Here is an 8,360-nt window from a genome sequence, read left to right as displayed (position 1 = left end):
GGTGTGGTCGGCAAAACCACGGTTTTCGGCCAGTGGCGTAGTAGCCACTTGGCGGTTATGACTCTGCGCCAGGGGCAGCAGGCTGCAAGAGGGCGGCAAAATGAGGATCCACGCATCTGTAGTGTGCACACTGCTCAGTGTACACAGTGGGAAAAAAGCAGCGTAATTGGCAGTCCTATAGCTGGCGACCAGAGAGCTAAAATTTAATCGAAATGGTCTCAATCGAAAGCTAGTGTCGCACTGAATCTGAAACACACAAATTAAAACGTGAGTATGCACTACGCTATCTCCTCCGCTAACTCCAATTTAACAATACTGATCGGAATCGAAAGCTATTGGGGCCAAGCTGATTCCGCAAATACACTTTAAAAGCTGATCAGGGCAATGTAACCACTCCGACATAGCCGTCAAGGCCGACTGCCCAGCAAACACAAGATATGTTATAGATATACATATTATATCTCTCACGTGTTCAAAATATATCCTAATAATATGTATTATATATATAAATCTGTCGACACATTAAGATATCTATATGATATCCATATAAGATGTCTAAAAGATATCCTGAGAAGATATCTATTGTATATATTCTAAAAATATATCAGTTCCCCATCCTCATCAATTGTCTTTCACAAAACTTGATCTAGCTGGCCCTGAACTGTCGTCGGTTACATCCTGCACTTCACATGAAAGCAAACTAAACATTAATTTTACAAATCATGCATTACTTTTCGTTCTGTATTAAACAATAAGCAAAAAATTGAACCAAGCAATCAATACATTGGACGCACGGAGCATCAATATACAATTGGATTATATATTCATATTGAAATAAACCCGTATATTAACAGCCGACACTAGTCAGAAGATATTTACTTGCGAAGTGCTTTTTTACTTAGTTCAAGTGTTGATTTTTAGACGAGTGATGTGTTGGAATGGACCTGAGTACTTCCAGGTGACATTCGTCAGCAACTAGTAGAGAGTAGAACTTGTTGATCCTATCACCAAATATAAAGTCATCGGCATGAAATTTTGAATAATCAAGGTGATCCACGCCAGTGACGTCATGTTTGGTGATACTATCAACAGGTTCTTTCCAATTCCTTACAACTTGCTGACGAATGTCGCCGGGAGGTATTCGGGTTTATTTGGGTAGCAATGCATTATTCATTTGGGAGTCAGCGCTTGCACCGAGTACAAAAAACACTTAGCAAGTGAGTTAAATCGATTGAATTAGTGCGGAGTTGGTCAACTAGACAATTTCCAGCTTTTTCAAATTAGATTGGAATTACTGAAATTCAACAAGTTCAGTTGATATCAAATCTCCTGTCTCAGTTTCAAGAAAATCAGAAATTTGATTAGAATCAAATAAGATCATTCCACAAATTAGAGTAGAATTGAGCAAATAAATATTTTAGAAATTAGATAACCAGCATCTCACTCCAATTACTGAAATTACACAACTAGAATTATCTAGTTGTCCAAGTCTGCTGTGAATATCGCGAAATGTCCTCAAGTATCTGCGTCTTCAGATTCCACGATGACGGGAGTGCTTCTTTCTTCTTCATGATCGTGATCACCCTATAACAAGAATGAGTAGATTATTACTACAATTGATTATTATCAGTGGAATATAACAAGTAAAGTGGATCCTCTCAAGTTACATACATTAAAAGATTTCAAAGCCTCTTTCAAAAGTAGGACGATCATCCTGCTGTTTGACCCTGAACTAAAACCAGTGATTCCAAAAGTGGGCGGTATCGTGAGAGTGAATTTTAGAGATATGGGAGGTAACGAAAGGGTCGATTGGAGAAAAATGCGAGATCGTTTAGTAAATTATATTGCTCGACTCATTCTAGCTCGTGTAAGGTGAAAATGATGTTTGGGAACCACTGATTTACACTGCAGCCATTGTAAAGTCAAGATATGAAACCAGAACCTGTAGAATGAGGCTTGTCCTTAGTCGAGGAGATTCCCACTCCATTGGCGTCATAAAGTGGTCATTCTAGTAAATGGTTTTGAAAGCCTAGTTTGAGCACGGGGTTAAGACTGTTCCTTATGAATATTTTCAATTGCTTGTTAGAGGCTGGAGTGGTAATTTTTGCTTATTCCATGTACTGCACAGTAAATACAGTGAACTGAAGACGTGCAGTAGCAACAATTCACTGACACTCAAATAATACCATAAATTGCACAGATATCACACCGGCACCAAACTCATTAACAAAATCACCTTGCAAGATCCGATAACAGTGACATATGGTGCAACTTGGTCTTTAATTCGTTTTTCTGGATTGGCAATGTGAGGATGAGCCAATCTACATGCTCCTGAAAAGAAAATATACTTCGAAGATGTGTTCAGATATGGTATTACAAGACATTATCAGACAACGACGAAGTATCATTGAGTTGAGACATTTCGAAAATATTGTTAACGAGACTCTGAGGTATCAAATTTTAATATACCATCAATACTATATTCACATTATAATCAAAACAAATATTTTTGACTGGTACATGCTTCTAGTTCAGCAGGTCTTTATCACCAAATATGATGTCACCGCAAAAAACGGTCGAATAATCGAGCCGAACAGATGATTTGGGATCAACGTACTATATTTAGATTACGCAGAAACTCCTGATGACACAACCAACGTTGCTCGACTTTGATAACGTACACACCAAGGCAGAAGGAACCACCTCTTGATTGTAAATCAGTGGTACAAGTACGGTACTGACTTTTACGTTTGTGGTAGAATGATCAATAACTCCTGATGTGTTCTTGGTAAAAGCCATACTAATAACTAGGGCAAGTTTTTGTTGCAGTTAAATTCGTGGAAAGTTGCATTTATTTCTGAAAAAAGTTGCAGAAGTTGCATTTTGACCGGTTGCCCGACCTATGAGCATTAGGGCTCTTCAAAAATGACTTTTTTTCTCAAATCGTACTGGCTACTTGATAAAATTGTTAGGTTACCTAATTTAAGCCTACACACAAAATTTGGTTCAATTCCAGCAGGTAACCGCTTTGCTACAGGAGAAGAAAGTTTCTATTTATTATATAAAAATAAATAATAAAAAATTTGAAAATTTTCTGTTTACCCCATGAAAGCTTTGGGCTGTCTATAATAGTATTTGGAAATTTGTATCGTAATTTGTAATAGTATTTGGAAAAATTTGGATTTGAATAAAATAGTATTTACGGTGACCGATTCTTTGTTTTTTATTATAGTTGTGCTCACCGTAAATACTATTTTATTCAAATCCAAATTTTTCGACGGCAATAACTCCGCTTCCACTGGTTGGAATTGAACCAAATTTGGTGAGCATCGTTTCTATAGACAACCTAACACTTTCACGGGGTGAACAGAAAATTTTCAAATTTTTTATCATTTATTTTTATATAATAAATAGAAACTTTCTTCTCCTGTAGCAAAGCGGTTACTGGCTGGAATTGAACCAAATTTTGTGTGTAGGCTTAAATTAGGTAACCTAACAATTTTATCAAGTAGCCAGTACGATTTGAGAAAAAAAGTCATTTTTGAAGAGCCCTAATGAGCATGCGACACAATGGAAAACAACAGTTAAGCATGGAACACATCAGCTTGCGTCACTTCAGCATGTGACTGTATAACTCAAAAACTTACCCTAACCCGAAACATAGTCCTGAAATTAACCCTTATATATATCCTAACCTAAATTCTAGCCCTAACCCAACCCTAATCTACCCTTAACCCGTAATTTAACCCACATGCACATGCATAGGCGCCGACTTACGAGGTTACGCAGCCACCTCGTCGCCATATTTACGAGGTGGCGGCCACCTCGTACGAAATGATCAAACGCCGAAGTTGTTTGTGACCAGTACTTAGTAATCAGGCGAATTGGTGCGGCCTCCTTAGAGACGTCTTCGAATCCCCCTGTTTGAAACGCGAAACCCCTTCATTTTGAAATGACCATTTTAACTCCAATATTCAGTAATTGTGTTATCATTGTTCCGTGCGGCCAATTTGCGAGAGTCAATCAGCGTGAAGAGTCTGTGATGATATCCCGCTGAGATGGTCGCGAAATTAGGTCAGTCATTGCCGTGTACGTGGCAATCGTCGCCAGTCTGATTTATCGCATCTCGAACAAGCCTGATTCCGCTGGCTTGAACAATCGCATCTGCAATAGGCCCAGTTCAAACTATATCATCGCTTGTCTGCGCAATCGCATCTGCATTGGCGGCTTCTGCCTGGTGCTACAATGACGCCGATTTCAGGTGGTTCAAACCTTTCCTCTTTTATAACTCAAGCCTTATCACAGCTTCTGATGGTTATGTTCAAGTATTAGCGGAAATCAATTACGCATATACGAACGCGTCGCACATGTTTGCGGACATTCCATGTCATTCAGTTTCGCGAAGTCACTCTTTAACCACAATCGCTATTCAGCATACACTTAACGGCATTTCATCCAAGCTACCGCCATCGGGAAGTAGGAGCCAAAGCATGGTAGGCCCGAGACGCGGTAGTTAGGCTAGCTATTTCTTTCGTACTAGGCCTATTGCAGATGTGATTGTGTAGGCTAGTGATGATCTCGTGTGCACCAAGCCAATGCAGATGCGATTTTGTAAGCCAACGATGATATCGTGCGCACCGGGCCTATTGCAGATGCGATTATTCAAGCCAGCGGAATTAGGCTTGTAGGTGACGCGATAAATCAGGCTACCAACAATTGCCAAGCGCGGGGCAATGACTGACCTAATTTCGCAATTATCTCAGCGGCAGATCGTGTCGCGTTACATTGTTCAGTGCAATGCGTACGGACGTATCTCGCATATTGTCGACACGCCTTCCGTTAATTGGCCGCGCGTAACACTGATAATACGACTGAATTGCAACCGAGTATTAGCGTCAGAGCACTCATTTGAAAAGGGCGGGGTTTCGCGTTTAAGGAGGGGGCTTCGCGCTTCCAAAGGAGGGGCTTCCGACCCCCGCGCCTGGATGTACTCCGAAATTGCTTAGCGAACGTAAATCGGGAAATGCACCAATGCCGCCAAAATCCCTGTTTTAAGCTGCATATAATTGCCGCGATGGGAGCTTCTCAATGCGAAGCCAGAAACCGCATGAGACAATTGCTGATTATCTGCGCGATTTCACGTTTGTAATCATCATTATCGTCGGTTTGAAACCTCATATTCGAGAGTTGTCGTATGTTACTTGCGAACTTGCCAGCCCAGTGCATGGTGTATTTCGTTACTCACACGACACATTGCGCGTTGATAACATTGATGCAACTTCAAATTCTTAGTGACGTAATTTCTGATTTTTGTTCGATACATTCCGCCTGATGGAATGCATCGTATATATCGTTGGACGAATGATCGTACCGTTTTAAGATTCCACTTAATAACTTGACTGCATGGTTTGATAATAATGAGTGCAGAGTCGGTATTAAAACGTAACGTAAAACGCAAATGGTTAACGCTGATCAATCAATCAATCAGTGATTGGTACTCGGCACGTACACCAGCGGTATGTAGGAAAGTGCGTTTTAGTGCGACGATGACGTTATCGACACGGGACAATTATGATGTCACAAGACTTCGCCACCTCGTAAAAAAATAAAAGTCGGCGCCTATGTGAACATGTGTCGCATGCCAAATTGTCGCATGCTGTAATGTCGCATGCTCATATGTCCACGGACCATTTTGACCACATTTTGCTTGGTTGACTAAAAAAAGGTTAATTTTCCGGCTCAGCTCCCGAAATACCCGTAAAAGCCTTACTTCGGTGCTGATTTACGGTGTTTCAGTTGAATTTGGCCGTGTATTTCACCAGAATCGGAAATACTTTCATGAAAAATCGAGAAAGTTGCAAAATGTTGCATGAACAAAAGTTGCAAAGCGTTGCACTATAAGATTCCTTCAAACAGCTTGAAACAGCATTCTACATATCTTACGAGTATTTAGGAAGCTGCCGGAAGCTGTAAAAATAAGTTGCAAAAACTTGCCCTACTAATAACGCTAGCACTTATGGCATGATTTGGGCGAACAAGCGCTTCATTCAAATGAGGAACTAAAACATACCAGTTCAGACGTCTTGTAATTGCCCCTGTTCAAGTCGTCTTCTAGGCGTTACAGTTGAGACAAGGTTTGACACGGATCTTCAATAACATCTTTCAGTAATACTGGGCAACTGCCGTGATGTCGTTGTTCATATGACCTTCCATGAGATCCATCATCTGGTTCAGCTGCATGCATCTAGTTCAGCTCCAACTTCATATCTTCGGGTAACGAAACGTCGCAATTGTCTACGGACGAACTAGAAGATTCGATATCGCACAGCTTTGCAGGTGTGGATGTACAATACAGAGCAGCTAAAAATAGATTCCATTAAAAGATAGCCAGTTTGACCATATGTGAGAAGCTTACCAGTGCTCTGTAATAAGCCAACACATTCTTGACGTTCAGAGTTTTCTAAGTCAACAATACTTTCAAATGAAGGAGCATCTTAAATACAGAATTACTTTAAATTACCGTACTCAAATTCGAGAAGAAATCATATTGCTAGGAACTTACTGCCTGGGGTAGTTCCTGCAGCTGGCTGCTACTTTGTGCATGTTTTGATCATGATTTTCAGTCTCAAAACTTGATGATGGCATTCTTGAATTTGGCATGTCTGGTGTCTGCATACGTCTCCTTGCAATACTGGCCCCATCTAGAAAGTATGAAAGTATGCTTGTTTATATATTCTACGTGTATAACATACCAGACACAGTAAAAGGCTACCATTCGTTGACACAGAAGTATCCAAAATTTTTTTGTTTGGCTGACGTTTCCATTTTGGTCATTCTGCCCCATCTTTAAACATCCAAAGGCAAGCCACTACTCTCCGCAGCTCGCACCATATACTTCATAACCACATTTCATTCATCTAAAACAGATGGATGATGAAGATTGTGCTGATAATTCTGCGATGTACATTTGCGAATTCTAAGTTCCGTTACTGACTGAGCATATCATATGTATTTTGTACAAGGACCAATTGCTATCATATGTTATTGGGACTTCCTCTTCTTGTCTTAGTATTGGTATTTTTAGCGGGACACTGTAAAACCCGCAAAACTCGCAAAAGCAAGGCTTATTCAGGTAATTGTAGGTATCTTTTATACAATATTGTCGCTGTAGGCCTCAAGATATCATGGATTAGTTATTGAATTAAACTGCCGGTAAGTATACGGCAGGGTTTTGCGGGTGACTAGCAGGGTATTGCAGTTGGCTGCGAGGGTTTTGCGGTTGTCCAGAAGGATTTTGTGGTTACCTAACAGGGTTTTGCGGTTGTCTAAGAGAGTTCTGCAGGTGCAAAATGGGGTTTTGCGGCTGACTACTACAGAGTTTTGCGGTTGTGTAGGAGAGTTTTGCGGTTTTCCAATAGTTTTGCGGTTGTATAGGAGAGTTTTGAGGTTGACTACTGCTATAGTCACTTTCAAAACCCTGCTAGTTAACTGCAGAACTCTTCTTTACGACCGCAAAACTCTGGTAGTCAACCGCGAAACTCTCCTATACAACCTCAAAACTCTCTTGGACAACCGCAAAACCCTATTTTTTATCCGCTTCACTCTCTTAGACAACCGCAAAACCCTATTTTCACCCGCAAAACTCTCTTAGACAACCGCAAAACCCTGCTAATCACCAGCAACACCCTGTTAGGTCCCACCAAAACCCTTCTGGACAACCGCAAAACCCTAGTAGCCAACTACAAAACCCTGCTTTATATTTACCGGCAGTTAAATTCCATAACAAATCGATGATATCTTGAGGCCTACAGCGACAATATTGTAAAAGATACCTATACAATTACCTGAATATGCCTTGCTTTTGCGAGTTTTGCAAGTTTTGCGGGTTTTACAAGTTTTGCGGGTTGTACAGTGTCCCATTTTTAGCCACAAGCAATGCAATACCGGTACTTCCTGAATCCTGAATGTATGCAAACAGTTTTACACAATTCACAATCAATTACTGGTAGCTAACATATCAGTAAGGAGTGAATGAATGATCTCACATCCACATTGGATTTCCAGTCCCTATGTTAAACAGCAAAGCAACCGATTCTTCCTCCTCCACAAACAGTACAGCATATTCATCTTTTGTCAGACTGCATATTACTGCGGATTCAGAAAAGCTATACCGGTAGTGATAGGAATCTGCGAACACAAAGAAAACGATCAAACAGTACATTGAATGACAGGCAATATAGCAATATTAACAACAAACGGTAAATTCACTACGCACTCAAGTCTAAAGCCCTACGGAGCGTGCGGGTCCAAAGCCCTAAGCGATTTCCCTCGCGGAGGGAAATGGCTTGTCTTCTCAATCA

The 8,360-nt window shown here is 40.6% G+C and overlaps 1 long non-coding RNA gene across 2 annotated transcripts; it reads right to left on the bottom strand.

The window, feature by feature from the left end:
- Window positions 1-723: 723 nt before the first annotated feature.
- On the bottom strand, window positions 724-8,356 carry LOC145453468 (uncharacterized). Of its 2 annotated transcripts, none has more exons than XR_013919778.1 (6): window positions 7,845-8,356; window positions 6,773-6,917; window positions 6,563-6,701; window positions 6,071-6,493; window positions 2,237-2,331; window positions 724-1,584 (listed from the first exon to the last, which is right to left on the bottom strand). It is a non-coding gene; the product is annotated as an uncharacterized LOC145453468 (long non-coding RNA). The 2 variants fall into 2 exon arrangements; XR_013919777.1 differs by having other exon boundaries at window positions 8,046-8,356.
- Between the last annotated feature and the right edge of the window lie 4 nt (window positions 8,357-8,360).

The sequence above is a fragment of the Botryllus schlosseri genome, chromosome 13 (genome assembly GCF_051294905.1).
Source record: "Botryllus schlosseri isolate E-star chromosome 13, Bs_hap1, whole genome shotgun sequence".
NCBI classification, from domain to species: Eukaryota; Metazoa; Chordata; class Ascidiacea; order Stolidobranchia; family Styelidae; genus Botryllus; species Botryllus schlosseri.
The sequence above is the reverse complement of the archived record's forward strand: the minus strand, read 5'-3'. Positions and strand labels throughout refer to the sequence as shown.